Source organism: Coturnix japonica, chromosome 1, assembly GCF_001577835.2.
Source record: "Coturnix japonica isolate 7356 chromosome 1, Coturnix japonica 2.1, whole genome shotgun sequence".
NCBI classification, from domain to species: Eukaryota; Metazoa; Chordata; class Aves; order Galliformes; family Phasianidae; genus Coturnix; species Coturnix japonica.
The window spans coordinates 98,966,663-98,984,869 of NC_029516.1; the positions used below are offsets into that span (position 1 = coordinate 98,966,663).

An 18,207-nucleotide genomic window follows, 5' to 3' on the forward strand; every position below is an offset into this window, starting at 1 on the left:
TTTCTCTTCTTCTGATGCCATGAGACCTCTCTTCCTCGAGTGGTACCAAAGGAAGTGCTTATTAACTTAACCAGCTAGCTTTTGCAGCCCGTCATTGAGATCCATTTCTCTTTGCTGTGATATCCTTTCCCACTCACCCTTCTCCTCTGAGATCGTGAGCAAGGCAACAGCAAGCTGACATTTTCTGCCCCAACACAACAATGAGACATGCTGAAAGATCAGATCAGGGCTAGGTTATTCTGCCAGCTCCCCCATGCACTCCTGTCCTTGCTCCATACAAAAAGCATTGTATTGCAAAGTAGTATGCTGCTTAGTCACAAGAGAAGCCTGTATGAGCCTGTAGCCTCAGGTAAAGAGCTGCATTTTTTCAGTGTGAGAAACAGGCAGTAAAATGAAGAAAAAATACCCTGCAAAATGGCTTCCTTGGTACGTGCAATCCTGAGGGGTCAAGATTCTTATACCCTCTTGCTGTAGTGTCACAGACCCTGCTGCAGCCACCGCAGTTCTGGGGAAAGAGCTCTATGCATTATCCTTCAGATAGCTGGGGGGCAAATAACCAGGCTCAAAAGCCTCTGCTTCCTTGATTATTGTCATCTTGCAACTCCAACGGAGCAGCAAAATTGAGATGGAAATAATAAGATACAAAAGTGATGGTGACTTGCTAATAGGTACTAGCATGGCTGTGCTCCTCCAGAGACAGCCTCTCTTGCCTTTGGTGGAGATGACTCAATACAGAAGGGGTGATGAGGAGAAAGATTTAAATCAAACCCAATTACTGGGGCTTGATAGGCTTCCCTGGCAAGCTGTCTGGGATTGACCCAGCAGTTGTCAGATGGCTGCCTCCTCCCTTGACACTGCTCAGAGGTTTCAGGAGCTGTATGATTCACGGCCAGGCTCTTAACGATCTTCTGGGCTCTAAAAGCGAGCCCCTCCTTCTGCTTTTACATGCACTCACTGAGGGTCTTTATAGCGGAGGCTGAGTAACACATGGCCTTTACCTAACCTTCATCAGTGGGCAAACATAACAAGAAATGGCTCCGTGAGCACTTTGTCTGAGTCTCTGGAAATGGCATGCTCTCATTGTGGCTTTGGAAATAATCCACCTAAGAGATTATTCTGGCGTGGCTGTGAGATAATACCGTGAAGCCATCGCGTGTGCTCAGCTCCTGTCCCTCAGGCACCTGGGGCTCTGCCCAGGCCTCTCCCCAGACACATGAAGGGCTCGTGAAGGCAGCAGGCAGGACCTGACCCACAGATAGTGCCTGACTATCACAGGCAACAGATGCGTGTAGACATGAAATGTGAGACAGGGGAAAAGCACAGCACTCTGCAGAGGGAAAACTTGTTATTGTGGACAATGCTACAGCAAGGCCAGCACACACTGGCCGGTACCTGGGCTTCCCCAGGAGGATGAAGTCTATTAAGTGTGCTGGAAAAATGTTTCAGAAATGATCCTGAAACAAATCAAACACGTCCATTTTCTCCCTCAATGCAGTCTTACATGTGGCTATTAAATCAGACTGGGTCATAAATAAAGAATTGGACCAAAGCAGCATGAGCATTTTTATTAAAAAATGGAGAGTAATAAAGTAAAGCTGTAATAATAACATGAAAATGTTGACTAATATCTGTGAAAAGCTTGGAGAGGCATGGAGGGAATGAGCTATTGTGTTCTGTGGCGGGTGGGGTGCTGGTGAAGTGTTTGTGGTTAGGACAAAGACTCTGAATTTTGCAAGCGGAGCTGATGAGTTTCAGGGTTTGCTTTCTGGAGACTCCCTGCACCCATGAGGAAATGGCTGGTGCTCAGGGAAGGCCAGAACAGCCAGGCTGTTATTGAATTCATCAGAGCCTCTTCCAATGGCTTTTACCTGTCCTTTTTCCATCCGTCCCCAACCCCACTGGTAAAATATGGTCCAACATCACAGAGGCGGATGATGAGCTCCTTGTTCCAGAGCCGTGCCAGGCTTGTCTCAGCACACCCAGTGGTGCCTGCCATTTTGCCTTGCTGAGTTGGAGCTGTGGCTGGGTCCTGCTGGGACCTGGCAGAGGGAAGGCTGTGTCTGTGGAGACGTCAGCAAAGCACGAGTTCAAAGGATGGGGAGATAAGAGCTCTTCGAATCTTCGTTTAAAAAAGAAAATAAAATCTGATTAAGGTGTGCTGGCTAACTCAACACACATGAACCCCAACATCAAAAGCCTCGCAGCTTGTACATGTGCTGTTGATAATAATCAGTTTCACTCTGTACTGCCTACAGTGACAGAGCTGATACTGGGTCACTCCAGCATCCACCTGGCCTGCCCAGTGAGACTTGGGCCTGGGAGGTTGGACTGAGGGCTGAGCGTGCTGACTGGGCTAGAAGGGTGGATCATGAAATTCCCTGCATATTTCTGAAGCAATAAGATTATGGCAGAAGGCAGGTAATGAATGTCAGACCTTCCCAGAGAGCTGCACGTAGCCTTGATTTGAGAAAGACATGACTTCAGGGGATGGCACAGCAAAACACCTCCCTTCCTTGTCTGAGAGGCTTCTGCTCAGTACAAAACCCTCCCCCAGAGCTGAAATGACTTTCTGTCTGCCTGTCCATGGGAGGCAGAGACAGAAAGACAGGATGCAGACAGAGACAGATCATGTTTTTGTCAGAAAGAAGAAACAAGCAGAAGAGTGGTGGTGAAACAATCCCAATCCCACAGCAATTTGTGAGGGGGAGCTGGGAAGCCTCTCCTCTCTACCCATGCATGGCCCCATAGCAGTTCTCTTTCATGAGCTCTTTGCACTTCATCAAGTCACAGAATCACTAAGATTGGAAAGACCTCTAAGATCAGGTTAAACTATCAAACCATGCCTGTGACCATTCTAGACTGTGCCACTGAGTGTGACATCCATCCTTTTCTTGAACATTTCCAGAGACAGTGACTCCATCACTCCCTGGGCAGCCTGTGCCAGCACGTCACTACTCTTTCTGATAAGAAAAGTTTCCTAATATCCACCCTTCCTCAATCTCAAGATCACCTTCACTACATTCTGCAAATCTTCAAGGACAGTTCTACTGCAATTTCTACAAAGTCTCACCCTGTGCATCCTTTCACTATCCCATCCCTGTGGAAGATTGTTCTTTTCATGCGCTTATTCCTTCATTTCATAGATACCCAACTGCATGGGGAGCTTCAAGATCTATAAATTATGAAGCCTGATCTAACCTGCAAGATGCTTTGGTAAGTCAGGTGTTTACAGTAGGCACTGCAATACATCAAATGTATCTCTGTAGGCTTCTGAGGAACAGCTGGAGGCCAATAAAATAGTCTGGATTTGGGGATGGAGTGTAGAAATACATCTATAAATAATACTTTCCATCTATGCCAAAAACCAAAACACAAGCATTTAGCTCCACAGAGAATAAGGCAACCCACTTTATAGCAAAGTAGGTTCACATCCTGTTGAATATTAGATACATGCTAACTGACAGACCTACTCTGGAAGTTTAGTTGCATCCTGCTTGGTGATCAACTGTGCCCCTTCAAACAGAACACAAAACATTATTTGTTTATTTTTGCAAAAGATACAAAACATAAACCTATTCTCTCAATGGTGCTTTAATTACCCCAAAAGACTGACAATAAATGTACATTTTAATTAAGAGTAATAAATTATGCATGATTGCTCAGCACTTTCTACATAGTTAGCAGACAAGCGCAGAGAAATGTACAGTATGGATTGCAGGAATTAATCCTGACAAAAGAAGGAGAAGGCCATTTTGTTTGTAGTAACTGTCCACTTAAGGAAAGAGACTTTCCAGATATCAGACTGTTAAAAACATCCTACTGAAGCTCTGCTCCCTTGTCAAACTCCAATTCAACCAAGTTGCCTGACTTCCATATTTTAGCTGCTTGTTTTGGCCTCATAACTGTAATCACCTTCTTCAGCTGCAGTGTGATCTGTGCTTCAGCCCTTCTCTGCTCCTTGCTGGAGGCACCAACCTTCCATACTTTAGTCTGAGGGAGAGTGCTCCCTTGGGAAGTGGAACTCACAGTGAGCAGCTGCTTTGAACTTCACATGGGTGAAAGTCTGAGTTTTGTGTCAACCAGAAAGGCCAGTGAGGAAGTAGCAAGGGATGAATCCACAGAGCTGAGTTAAAGCCCATAATTCTGCAAGCGATGGTGCTGTGGGTGCTGTGTGAAGTGCACTGGGGCTCAGCTATTCCATCCAACCACTATGGATTCAGGGATCCTGACAGCTTTCTACCAATGCAAGGGACAAATTGTTAATGTTAGTAGAAGCCTTGCAGAGAACTGTTTCTGAGCTGAATGGCAACTGGGTCCAAGAGTTGCTGTACAAGACTCCTTGATCCCGCTGGAGCTTTCCCCTTTGCCTTAGCTGAAAATGCCCCCCTAACTTGTTTCATGTAGAGATGCCGAAGAGGTAGCTGTAGTTATTATTCATTTCCTCCCAAGACAGGGAGAAGGCATTGAGCACAGAAATGTGATTCACTGGGACAGTCATTGACTGAGATATTCCCTGTCTGGGCAGAGCCTGAGCCAGATCAAAGTCTTTTCTCAGACAATGGCTTACCCCACAGAGAAAGGGGTAAATCCCTCATATTCAGTAGTCACATCCTAAGTAGCCTATAGAACATTCTCCCAAACTGCTCATTTAAAGGTACGTTTTTGACTCTTTTTATAGAATAATTCCATTTTTGAAATATTCTTTACTTTCCCAAGCATGTTTCTGTCTTCCTAATTGCTTACCACTTCTTCTCTTGTTTCCAGATGCTAAAGCACCCTGAAGGACAACTGCAAACACTTGCTTAATGTTATTGTTCCATTTAAGTGATCACTCATGTTGCCAAGGGGATATCATCCCTACTCCAAGGAGAAGAAAGAATATTATAACATTCTCTCTGTACAGACGCAAGTCTCATGGGGAAAATATCCAAGAATGTCCAAGCTTAAATTCTGATCTTCTTGTACAATCCCAGGCAATAAACAGAAATAACCTATGGCATTTTGCAAACTGCAGTCAGTGAACTCTGTTTTTGTCACCTACCAGTGTGTCTTCTGCTCCCTAGAAGGTTGTGGTTTTTTGGACTGCAGATTGTCCACTATTCAAAACCTCTGTTTTATACACAGCACGAGGCATCAGGACTGCACCTACAGCAACAAAGTAGAGTGGCTTTTTTGTTTGCCAACAGCAAATCATAGGAATATTTGCCAGAACCGGAATTAACTTATCAGAGATTTAACAATAATAAACACATCCTACAAGTCTCTCACCAGTACCCAGGAGGCACCTTTGTTAAAAGAGATTATAGCTGTAGTTAAGAATGGATTTGGGGCACCTTGTTGATGAATGCACAAGATCACCAGAAAGCAGAGGGCACCATTTTCAGCCTCTTTTTTCACCCTGCTTTTACAGAAATGAGAGATTTGACAGGTTTGTTTTTGGTCTGTCTTTTCATTGTTGCTTATAGGTGTAATTTCTGTTACCCAAAGGTGCCTAAAAGCACATAAATGAATAGGTTACTGCAGTACAGCAGTACTGAAAGCATTTCACAATACGTAAAATATATATATATGAAAGCCAAAATTGAATGTTACCAATACCTTCATCTTTAATACAGTGAACTCAAAAGGAGGCAAGCACAGCACGACGGGACTGCACGACGAACTCTGAACTCTCCCTGCACAAAGGTACAGAGCAGAAAGCAGCCTGCATCTGTTCAGACAAGGTGTTCTCAAAAGCTGTAAGATAGAAAAGGCCTTGCTTCTGGACACTGCTGCTACCTTATGACACGGTTAAAGTCATATGTGATAGTAGTCATGCCCTAATGGAAAAAAAAAAAAAACAAAAAAAACATATTTTGTTATGTTGCAAATATACAGAACATCCTTTGTTAACATCTCTGCCCTAAAGCTCCAACAAAGAACAGCAAAGTGGTGTGAATACATCATAATGCAGTGTGTCAGTACAAAAGACTTCAGTGAACTTTGTTATTCACTATCACACGTCAGCTCATTTTAGTTGTTGTGTTTGGTGATATTTTTTTTTTTACAAAACCTACAGCAATCATCTTGTTAAGTTAAAAGCCTACAAGAGACTATCCATTAATTTCACACAGGATGCTGAACAGCCACCATTACAGACTGAGGCTGTTGTTACACCTTATCTGAAGGCAAATTTGTGACCTTGAATCATGGCAGTATGATCTCATTACCAGCCCCTGTAAAGCAGCCAGTCCCCTAGGTAGGAGTCTTTTTGTTTTCCTCCTTGACTTTCTCCTTTTAGTGTGTGATTCTGGTGACATTGAAAGGTAACTTTAACCGGTTCAGCCACCAGAAGCTACACCTAATGTTCCCTAGTTACTGCCTTTTGAATGGGAGCTTTCATTGAGTCTGGCTGTGAAAAAGCACCTGGAAAGATACCTGCTGCAGCCTTTGATGTTGGAGGTGGTGGGAGGTTTCAACATCTCTTGGCTTCTCCGCAGACCTCCAGGTGATAAGGTAATTTTTGATCTCTGTAAGTCTGCTGGGCTGTTGCCATGAAGAAAGCAAAAGAACTCCTGCTTTCAGCTGCTGGTGTTTACCATTGTTTGCTCTTTAGCTGAACTCTCCAGCACCAGAGGGGGATGTTTGACTCACACGAGCATGACGTTGGGTTTCGCACAGCACGGTCCATTTGGTTGCTGCAGCTTTGCTTGAAGCAGGTCATAAAGAAGAATTAAGCTCTTTCCTTTACAGTCATGCAAAAGCCTTCCAGTTCAGGCAGCTAAAGGGAGAAGAGAATGTCTGTCTTCTGAGTAATGCTAAGTGTGGAGGTAGCCTGTAAGTGTCCCAGTAGTGCAGCACTGCTCTAGCCCACAACCATCACAACAGCCTCAATTCCAAAATCCCTGTTATGATGCACAGATGAGCCAGTTTTTCAGGTTTAAAAAAAATATGGATGTTTTTCCCTCACCTCCATAAACATACATACTCTTCAGTTCTGGCAAACCCCACACTTTCTGGGCCACTGAGAGCCGAGCTGTATGTACTAAATGAACTGATGAAGGCAGGCTCGGTACAGGACACATGGGTTTGTTTGTATCCACCACCAGGTGGGTATTGAGCCAAACTGCAGGTTTTTCCCTATCTTGGCACAGTGCTGCCTGCAGAATCACACAGCTTCTGGGCTAGAAGTTCCTTGCATATGAGTGACATGGTGTGGGTGCAATTAATTTGGGTCTGCCCTCACCTGCCCACTGAGACACATCCTAAGGAGCCTAAAGAAACCACAGAACAGCTGAATAACTGGAGGACATACTTCCAGCTTGAATTCTCAACTAAGCAAAATTAGAAGGCCCCAGAAGGTCAAGATAGTTATACCTTTAGCTGAGACCTGAAGAAAAGATGTGGGGATTTACTCAGACTTAGTGGTCAATGTAATTTTTGGCTGGGAAAAAGACGCAGATCACCACATAAGTCTTTCATATAAGTGTAAGCACAGTCTAGCAGGCTCCATAATTTTTTAAATGAAGGCAAAGGGAGGCATAAAAGAGACAAAGCTCATGCCCATTCTTTGTTTACAGCGCAAGGTAATAGGAAGCAGTTCTGTGACATTTGGCTCGTTACACATGCCACAGCTATTAGGCCAAGTCAAAGAAGGATTATGGTTTAAATAACCATGGAAAACAGAATGCAGATTTGCTCACATTCTATAAGAATGCTGCATTTCTTCCAGGATATATATATATATTTTTTGCTTGTTACTGAGATGGCCCTCCAGAGCAGCAGCAGCTAAGCAAATAGCTGTTTAGAACTAATTCTGGTAGGTGTGGTGCATCAGGTTGTCATGCACAGCTGAGTGTGGATTTAGACAGCCCACTGTGCAGTTTGACTATAGGCATTTCACTGTTGTCTGGACTGTGTTCATTTTCAACATTTTTATTGAAAACAATGTTTGGGTAAAGAAGCTCTGCTGGAAAGAGGGATGGAACAGATACCAATCCTGTCAGCCAAGTACAATGCTCACAAGGCAGGTTTCCTCCTGACAATGGGCAGGGTACAAACACACTAAGTCTGTGGCCAAAACAGCACTAGCTGGCTTCTCTGTGCTGCAAGCCCAGCAAGCAGTGCATGAAATTGGTCTTGGGCAACCTCCCTCTTCCCAGATCAATCTGAGACTTTGTCCAGCTGCAGGCTCACAGGAAGCCTGTCCTCACCTGCTCCAGAACCTACATTCTCCTATGTCCCTCCATGTCTCTCCATATCTATGAATGTTGTATTATGTCTCTCCATATCCCCATGCATTCTTCCATGTTCCAGATCTCCAGATCTCACCATCTCCCTCAGCATTACTTCAAAGCCCCCTGTCTTCCTCCACATTCCTCCTTGTTTCTGCACCTCCCTCTATGTGCCTCCATGTCCCTGGCAGACTGCTACGCTCTGGGAAGAAGAGGGAACACTGAATCGAGTATTCTTCTGGGACAGGTGCAAAATGTACTTTGTCTTTTCTTTCTGCAAGGATCAGGGAGAAATGCCAGGAATGCCCAGTGCCACACAAAAGCAGGCTGCCTCCTTGCCTCTGAACATCGGGTACGATCTCTGCTTGCTGTGTTTGTTGAACTCGGCTGTGTTTGCTCCCTAGCAGGATCATTCCTTACAGATCCTGGCACAGAGACCCGGCCCTGTTCTGGGTCTGTAAGTACTAATAATGTGCACGTACCTCAGTAATGAGAAGGAGCTGAAAGTTGGAATGAATGCTGATGTGAAATGATAGCAGGCTGGGAACAATAGCACAGGAGAGCATAGGCGTAAACTACAATGTGTTGGCTCACAGGAGGCACAGCTCAGTCTCTCAAAACCATACTGAAAGAACATCTGTGCTGAGGAACAGGAAAAGGGACATGGGGGTGGTTGGAAGATGGTTCCTACAGAGGATCTCAAGGAAACATGGAAAGGGAGGAGGTCTCCCAGCACACTCAGGAATTGCACTGAGCCAGCAGCAGGACTACCTGTGGAGCTCAGCAGCCACATGCTGTCTCCAGGAGCTGTAGGCATCTGCAAAGGATGCACAAGCCTTTTCTGCACTGTATGCTTTTTAGATAATGGCCAGAGAGTGCAGTTAGTAGAGCATTACACTGAGGGAGGAAGGGAGGAAGGGAGGGAGGGAGTGACAGAGGTGCTCCAAATCCTTCAGGAGATAACTGGTATGTTCTGTTGGGCTGAGGTTGTGCTGCATCCTGGAGTCAACATACAACAGGGTAAGGGCAAAAAGAATGAGGTGAAAAAGGGTCTAGAATTTGCTTCTTCCAGCAAGGTGGCAATGCGAAGCAAGGCCTTTTGTCAGAGTCACATTGGCCTCAAGCTGTCTTACCAATATACCAGTATTGGAAGAATTGTTACACAACCTCCTCCTCAGGCTGCTCCTATCCAGCCCATGAACCCAGCAACACAGCATGGCTCTGTCCCATCAGACAGGCCCTCACCGAGGATAAGCTGCTTTCACTTTGCAGATTACTCATGGCATTTCCTGTAAACATGATCAGCATCACCTGCAGGCTGTGGGCAGGCAGGCAGAGTGACATTACAAATTGTCTTCTGAAAGGGCAGGCTGCCTCATTTTTTCCATTGTTTCCCAGTTTCCATGCTTGGGAGAGCTAGAAATTGTGGGGTGGGGAAAACCCCACATTGATTAAAAGGGGTACAACTTCAGTAGAACTTCTGTGTTGTACTTTCTAAAGCCATCCATAACCTCACTGTGGAGCTGTCCTTTCCCTAGAAAACCTTGGGTGAGAAAAGATGGTGAGTGCTCCATCTGCTTCTCAGTCTCCTATCCAACTTCTATACTCGCTGTGCCTGAGGAACAAATACTTGCAGCCTAATGTCAGGATAGAGAGCAAGCCCAAGGAGGGCGTCTAAGCAAGGAGAGCAAAACAAAGCTGAAACATAAATAGCATGTAACTAATCTCACATGCTTGGAAAGTCCCAATTCAAGCTTCCCCAAGTCATGACATTGGATTAGAGTGACTTAAGCAGCTTGCTTTGAAAAGTAAAAGAAAACGGGTAAACAAAGAAACCTTGGCCTACCTGGAGGTCTATTTGTCTTCTGATATCCTTGTCTTCACGCTCACTGTGGAGGGCCTTAAACATATCCCTCTGACCATGAGACCTAGAAACAGCATAGAAATGGATAGCTCAGATTCTCATGTGACCACCAACATTTATAAAGCAATAAATATCACAAGATACACGACAGATCACAAGAGCAAGGAAGCATCACCAAACTTGCTGCTAACACAAAACAAAGCAAACTGACAGTGTCACCTTACGCTGGCATACACTAATGAGGTGCTGTAAGAACCGGCTTCAAGGACTATTTGAAGTCAAAGTTATTTTCCCTTTGTTTGCCTTTTGCTGGCATTTGCCTACACCTTGGACAGGACAGGGGGGTCACCTTGCTAAGGAGCTTTATAAAGCCCTTTCTATTGTTTCCTCAAAAGCTCAGAATATAGTGATTAGTGGGGTCAAATGAAACAGACCTACAGGACTAAATCAGTGAGCCAGGAAGATCCACAAGGACTGGACCTGAATTATTGTTCCAGAGATGGAGAGAAAGAAAAATAATAATAATTTAAAAATCTATATGATGTACCATCACAAAAATATGAAAAAAAAAATTAAATACTTGGCTGCAGCCAATGCAAACTGGCAAGTTCCCAAACTTTATTGGCACTGGCCCAGTGGGGTTGGTGCCATGTGGCCTGCAGCCGTGCCAGAGGCTTTGATTAGATGAGGACCAGTGATTGATGAATGAGAAGGCAGAGATGCGGGGCAAGTGGCAGGGGCACAAGGAAGGGAGACAGAGGGAGGCTGAGACAGTCAAGCAGCAGCAAGTTTGGATATGCACAGCTATTAGAACAAAATCTCCAAGGTTTAATTTTCATGGCAAACTTCTGAGCCCATTTCTATCTAGCTCTGTCTTTTTCCAAGAATGGTCAAAACTCACTGCTGCCCACAAGGGCTTCATGTCACAAGGGAGTGTGGTCTCTTTGAGAGTCCCGATTCCCTTTTTAGATCAGAACAATTTGGGACTCTCCTAGTGAACATTTCTCATACTCTCTCTGCTCCTGCAGATTAGCCTGGAAAGGGGGAGAGACACACAAAGAGGAAAACTAGTTAGTTTGTGCTTCTAAATCTCCAAGAATTGATTAATCTATTTGGGATCAATGTAGCTGTATCTGAGCAGGTCGGATTTTTAACTCAAACCTTCCCCTTCCCCAAAACCACGCTGCATACACTGAGTTTCACATGGGATGTTTCTTCATAGCTCATGGTGTCATCTGAAACCATTACCCCAAGTTATACATTGACCCATGGTGTTACGCCCAGTGAGCAGGAAAACTGGCAAACAGGCAGGCATTGTGCACAACCAGCCCAATATGCCTTCTTTACCAGTGCAGTCAGCAGCTGTCAGGGAGAATTTTGGAGAGCATTTTGCCTTCTAGCAGCGAAGCTTCAAAGTGAGATGGCAAAGCAGAGGGTTGAACCATAGCAAAAGTGTAGCAGTGGGTCAGAGAAAGGTTTCTGTGCCTTCTTTTCCTGACTAGGATAAGGATGGCCCAGCTGCCCCAGTCTGCACAAAACCTTCATGCTCAGAAGGTACCAGAATGAGTAGAGTTTACCTGCACAGAGTTTCAAAGGGCCCATATTAAAATTCCAAGGAGCTTGTGTCATTTCCAGGTCCAATGGAGGGTGTTGGGATACCAGAAGGGCCAATTGCTCCCTTAGAGATGCGGAACTGGGCATCAAGGGTGACCCCAGCCTTGGCCATGCTCTCAACAGCAGGCATCATCCTCCAGGAGCCAAGCATTGTGAGCAGTCTCAGAAAGTAATAGAGGTTGATTGATGGCCCAAAAACGGTAAGGGAATGAGGCAGGGCCAGGGTCTACCTAGAGGTTTCCATTATGAGCTAAGGCAGAAAGGGTCAGTAACAGTGCTGACAGAACTATAGCATAGGTCCAAGGGCTCCATCCAGGAGGTAAGGCTGGAGGTGTGCTACCTGTGGCACGGATCTTAGGACCATCTAGGAGACAGGGCAGGAAGCAATCACACCTACAGCATGGGTCAGGCAGGCACTGCCAACCCCATGCTGAGCTGAATCCTTCTCCGAGTTCAGGGACAGGGTGGGAAGAGGCCCCAGGTGAGACTGGTCAATGCCATTAGGTGGTGTTACTGCCCTTGATGTAAATGCAATAAGAATACACCTCTTTGAAGAATAAGTCTTTTCCCTTCCTTTTGTGAACAGTACTTGATGTGAAGCCTTGCTACAGAATTACCAAATCCTTAACTGGTGGCTGCATGAGGAATGTCTGGATAGTGGGTTTTCATGCAGAGCCTGCCCTCATTCCAGATAAATCCTGCTCATAGAGCTGTTGTTTGATCATCAGCATCAGCTCCTTACAGTGTTTAATGCACTCCTTAAAAACAACATTAATGGAGGTGCAGAATCCAAAGTTAGGAAATGCTATGATTAAAGCCACCTGTGGCCTTACATCATCATCCTTATGTATCTGCCTTGGGAAATAATCTCTAATTGCCTGCTTTATAAATTCTTACCTCACTCAGAGTACAAAGTTGCCAGAGCACTGCTGTTTTGGTCTTTGGTCTATTCTGCATCTGTGATCTGTAGGTTTTGTGTGCTGCTTGTTGCTCAAGCTCTGCTCTAAAAAGCCATTATTTCACTGCATTTTCTGAACTCCCCATCACTAATGCATCAGAACATTTGCCAAGTGGGTTCACCAAGTTCCACAAAATTCACTTTGGGATGGAAAACTTGGGCAAGAGAAAAGATCAGGTACTGCAGCTGGGAGTGTGAAACTCTCTGAGCCTGAGCTTTCCCAGCACTCAGCATTATACAGCACTCAGTAATTTGAAGGACAGGTGCTACCACATTAAGCTACGTCAAAAAGCCCGCAGCGTGCCTGCAAGTGAAATCCTGCTTCTTCCACTCACAGCCAAACTGGAGGAATAGCTGATTACAGCTTGGTTTCAGCCACTTGTTTTACTTTGTAACATGAGCTTTGCAGACTAAGTTGAAACAGAGTTCCAGTCTCTAAGGCATCGTCTTAGATAAGAGATAGTTAAGATTCAGACTGATTCACTGATTCTTTTAGGGAAAATATAGAAAGCTGTTTTTACATTTCTATGTACTTTAAGATATACTGTAAGATATACTTGTATTTAACATGTATACATATTTTGGCATCAGTTATACCAATATATAAGTCAGCAGATGTGCAATTAGACAGCACTTCTCAGGAGGCTTTGTTGGCAGCAGCAGAACTGTAGGACTCTCTAGCTTGGTTTCTATTCTGTGCATGACTGCAGCGTATACTCAGTGCAGTAAGTGCTCTTCTGTGTGCTCTCTGCAGGCTTGACACCCTGGAGTTGGAAGTAAGAGGTCAGTAAACACTTTTCTTCCAGCACTGCCTTCTTCTTCCCTCTAGCTCCCTGCCTTCTGTGACTGCAACTGAAGTTCTTGTCATTTGCAGCTCACCTTCCCCCAGCCAGAGCTATCAACCTGGCTTTTGGCAGCACTCAACCTCTCTAGCATCTAAGGTCTAACAAGATCAGACAACTGAGGATTAGCTGTACAACTCTCCAGCCACAACACAATCTTCGCCAGGTGCCCTTGGCTTCTCTGCCAGGCACCAGCCTGTTGCCTTGTGCCCAGCTCCTGCCTCTTTACAGCTCAGACCTGTGCCTTATTCCAGCTCCTGGCACAGATTCCCCCATAACTGATGCTGAAACCTAGTCTCTGATAATGCTCACCTCTCCCACTTTTCTGTTCAGCCTTCCAACAGACACAAACCAACCTTCCTCTAACCACAGCGTCCTGCCGACCATGTCCTACAGAAGATTTTACAACAACAGAAGCTAAAACATTGCTTCTTTGGACAAGTTGTCCCACTGCACAGACTTGGCCCTCTCCTCTGTTTTTTAGCTCAGATTCCTGGGGGAAAATTCAGCCCACTCAAAGAGAGGTAACCCCAGATAAGGGGGAAGGTTATGGGATGAAGGACAGAAGACAGACTAAAGCATATACTATGTACACTACTTCTACAGGAAAGAATGGGACAGACTTTTAGCAGGGTCTGTGGTGATAGAACAAGGGGAAATGCCTTCAGGCTCAAAGATTTAGACTGGATATAAGGAAGAAGTCTTTTACAGTGAGTGTGGTGAGGCACTGGAACAGGTTACCCAGAGATGTAGTTGATGCCCCATTCCTGGAGACTTTCAAGACAAAGCGGGATAAGGCCTTGAGCAACCTGATGTTGCTGTGGTGTCCCTGTTCATTGCAGGGAAGTTGGTCTAGATTACATCTAAAGGTCCTTTCCAACTGCGGATTCTATGATTCTATGATATACTTTGGGTTTTGTCCCACCTATAATAATTTTCTTTGTGGATGAATGAAGGACATAGGAAGGCCTAACTCTTCCACTTAATGTTTGATGCGTCATGCAGCTCTGAACTAATATACTGCACTTAAGCCAGCTGTTCTCTGGCAAAGCAGATGAGACTTGAAGACAGCAGAGCCAGTTGTATATTCTTTGAAATCATTCTCACACATTTCTGCAAATCTGGACATACATAACAAGCAAAACTCAGCCAAACTTTACCACAAGCCAGGTGCTTTTCTCTTCACTCAGTTATCCTTTTAGCTCAGAAAGGAAATACCCTGTACAGAGAATAGGCTGCACACAGGTGTTTTGTGGTAATTGTTGTTCAGGGGAGCAGCAAGATTTGCATTATGGGCAGTGGGCAGAAAGAAACTGAAGAGGGACAGATTAGGGACAACCACATATGGTGATGTGGAAATACCCTTGCTTTCCTGCAGTTCTGTAACAATGACCTGTTTATATGGACATTTGATTAAAAAGTACCAGTAGTTCTTCCTTTCGTGGTAGACACGATGTGGAGTACTACCAGCTCCCACTCTCCCTAAAACGAGGGTGACCAGAGGTGAATGACTGAATAGCTGAAGTAGTTTCTTCATTGATTGTTATCAGTCAGGTCAGCATCATTCAGCATGGCTAATTCCACCCACCACAAGTTTGTTTTGAAAGCAAGATGATGCCATTACTTGTTGTGGATGCACTGTTTAGGCATGTTGAGTATTGCCTAAGCTCAGCAGGAAAGAAAATAACATTGCTAAGGGCAGGTGATAATATCATCTCTGACTGAAAGCAAGGACATGTCTTTCCCAGCACCTGTGGGGAGTAGAAGCACTAGCAATGAGCAAGCAGCAGGGAAGAGAGGAATCACACGGAGGTCCTGATGCTGCAGAGTTCCCAAGCTCATGCCTAATTCCAAGCTCATTAGTAGCTCCCTCAGCTAGAGCCAGGCATACGAATGTGTCGGTGAAGCAAAGTCACGATAATGGGGAAATACTGGACAGAAATTCCGTCTTAAAAAATGAAAAACCCACAAAAATTAGGCTTGAAACAAGAATCCATCCATCTGCTATGGAGATACGGACAGAAAGGAGCAGAACACTGAGGAAGGATGATATCTATGATGTATTTTTGTACACTGCCCACAGCTCCCTGATTTGTAACAGAATGTAAATATGTAATCAACGCATCAAAGAGACAAAATTCTTCTAAGCAATCAACATTTTTTTTCCCATCTGAAGTATGGGTATTGAGCCAATTCTCCCGGGGGGGAGGAAAATCCTTTCAAAACCTATATTTGGGAACAAATATGAAACAAAGGCCCAAACCAGAAATTTACACCTGAGTTCATTGGAAATTGGAAGGAAGTGGGCATTTCTAGGACATGGTTTGCCTTGTCCTCCTGTAGGCGCCTACAAGAGATCAGATGACTCATACCATGAGAATGCCTGCTATTCCCATGGATGATACAGGGAGCCCAGAGCGACAGGCACAAACAGAGCTGTCTGTGGCTGCTGATGGTTGGGGTACACCCCACTGGCTGTGCCCCAGGGGCCTGGTAAGAGGCTGAGTCATGTTTGTTTGATTAAGAAGAGATCATGGACACAGGCAGAATTGTCCTCAGGGTCACCTTCAGCTGCATCTAGGCTTCTGCAGAAAAACTCGGTGGTGATGTAGCTGATGTGGAGACACTCAAGGTCAGGTTGGATGGGGCTCTCAGCACCCTGATCTAGCTGTAGGTCCCTGTCTCTGTTCATCACAGGGGAATTAGACCAGATGGCCTTTAAAGGTGTCTTCCAACTCAAATGATTCCATGATATAGTCTATGTGCTTTGGGAGGGTAGGCAGAGCCACAGGCTCATCTGGTGAAGGACAGAGGATCAATGGCTGTGGTAATGCAAACACCCGCCTTCAGAAAGGAACAGAATAATAAAAAAAAGATCTTCAACCTTCGTAGTTTGCTAACTGAGACTTCTTGGGAACCCCTCCATGCCACTGAATAACATTTAAGGTGGAAAGGGGTTGCAGGCAGGGTTTTCTGACAGGAACCAGTATGTCATAGAGAGAAAGTGGTGTGATTCAGGAGCATAGTGAAACCCCATCAGTTTGGGGAACCCCTTTCACCACGTCCTTTGGTAGATCTGGGACAGAACAAAGTCAACATGGAGGAGGCCATCTGCAGACAGCATCCTGCAAGGAAGAGGAACCTTTTGTTTCTTAGAGAGTTCTTGAATTTGACTTTCTGGCCTTTACCTCCTCATGCCCTCATCCCTGCATCAGAATGCAGAGCAGCATCAAGAAAGCAGTTCTACACAGGGCAGGAAGTCAAGCTAAAACATCTGTCCTGCTTGAAAGGAAACAGCAGCACACTTTAGACAGTGTCAGCAGTGTCATCTCCCTCAGCTCATGGCATTAGCTCCTTGTTTCCAACAGCTGGTTTGATGTAGACCCAAACAGGTATCCAGACTCAGTGTTTCCCACAGCTTATGTTACCCAGTATATATATTACCTTTTCCCCCTATAATCTACCGCATCCTGGCCTTTGTTACTTTGAAAATGGTACTTCTACACCATAGCTCTGTACCTCCAATAAGCCAAATTCTCGTTGGACAGGCCAGCATCATACCATTCGATCTTGGCATTTTCTAGCCTGCTCTGCAGCACCATTTCCCCTCTTTGTTTCTTTTAATAAAACATGAGAGGCAGCTGCTACATCAAGGCACGTGGCTACTTGGAAGAGCACAGCAAGATGTTCTTATATAGGTAAGCTACAGAAAATACCAATCTGAAAACCCCAGTGGCTGCATGATTGACTTAAACTCACTGCAGAGAGGCTGACTGATGCGGAGAGACCAGATGTTCAAAGGGACGCCGAGCCTCAGCTGTAGAACAATTTCCAGAACCTCTCACCCCTTTCAGCACTAAAAATAGGAACTGGGTTTTCTGAAGCGTTTTGTATGCTCACAGAAGTTACCTCTTTGTCCACAGGCATATAATGCTGAAGCGCTCCTGAGGTGTCTGTGTGTGCTGAAGGGATTCCTCAACACTTCCAGCTTAAAACGCATTTAGCATGGAGGGATACCTATCCAGGGTGGCTGTTACTTGGCCCTGCTGCTCAAAGGCACTCTGACTTTAAGTGAGATGAGTGCAGATGCAAAGGCATGTGCTATTCCTGGGCACATGAGAACAAGATTTCCTGCCTTTGGAAAATGTAAAAGCCGTATGGGGCTCAATCCACAGCAAGGATGCCTTCTAAAAGAAAGATAACCTTTCTAGCTTATCTGGGGCTTGTGTTTACACACCTCTGGTGTTCTTGTTGCCACAACTAAGAAGAGTTCTTAGTTCTCTGATGTGCCCTGTCCTTGATGAGCCCTTTGTCAGAAAAATGCTGTGAAAAGCGAGTCCCAGGAACCTCTGCATACCTTTTATTGTAATAGCAAGGAATCTATCACAAGTTGTTGTTCACGCTTCTGTGTCCTTTACAACAGTGCTGTGCGACCTTTGCAAAGTCGATTCTTGAGTAAAAGAATCAACACTGAGCTTATCGTGTTGGATCCAGATACTCTCAAAATCTCTCACCTGTCTGTTGGTTTTGTTATCTTATAGGGTGTAATACTTGGTGCAGCCCTGAGCTCTGCTGATGACACCAGTCTGGATAACAGCCTAAATTATCAGGTCTTAAGCACCATATATTTACAGTGTATCCTTGGAAAATAAATTAAATTTTTCAGAACTTAATAAACACAAACTCTATGCAGAAAGAGAGGCGAGAAGAGCATGT

At 44.9% G+C, this 18,207-nt stretch overlaps 1 long non-coding RNA gene across 1 annotated transcript; it reads right to left on the minus strand.

Moving 5' to 3' along the window:
• Positions 1-1,589: 1,589 nt before the first annotated feature.
• On the minus strand, positions 1,590-6,912 carry LOC107323982. Its single transcript, XR_004309627.1, has 3 exons — positions 6,418-6,912; positions 5,599-5,819; positions 1,590-5,145 (listed from the first exon to the last, which is right to left on the minus strand). It is a non-coding gene; the product is annotated as an uncharacterized LOC107323982 (long non-coding RNA).
• Positions 6,913-18,207: the final 11,295 nt, after the last annotated feature.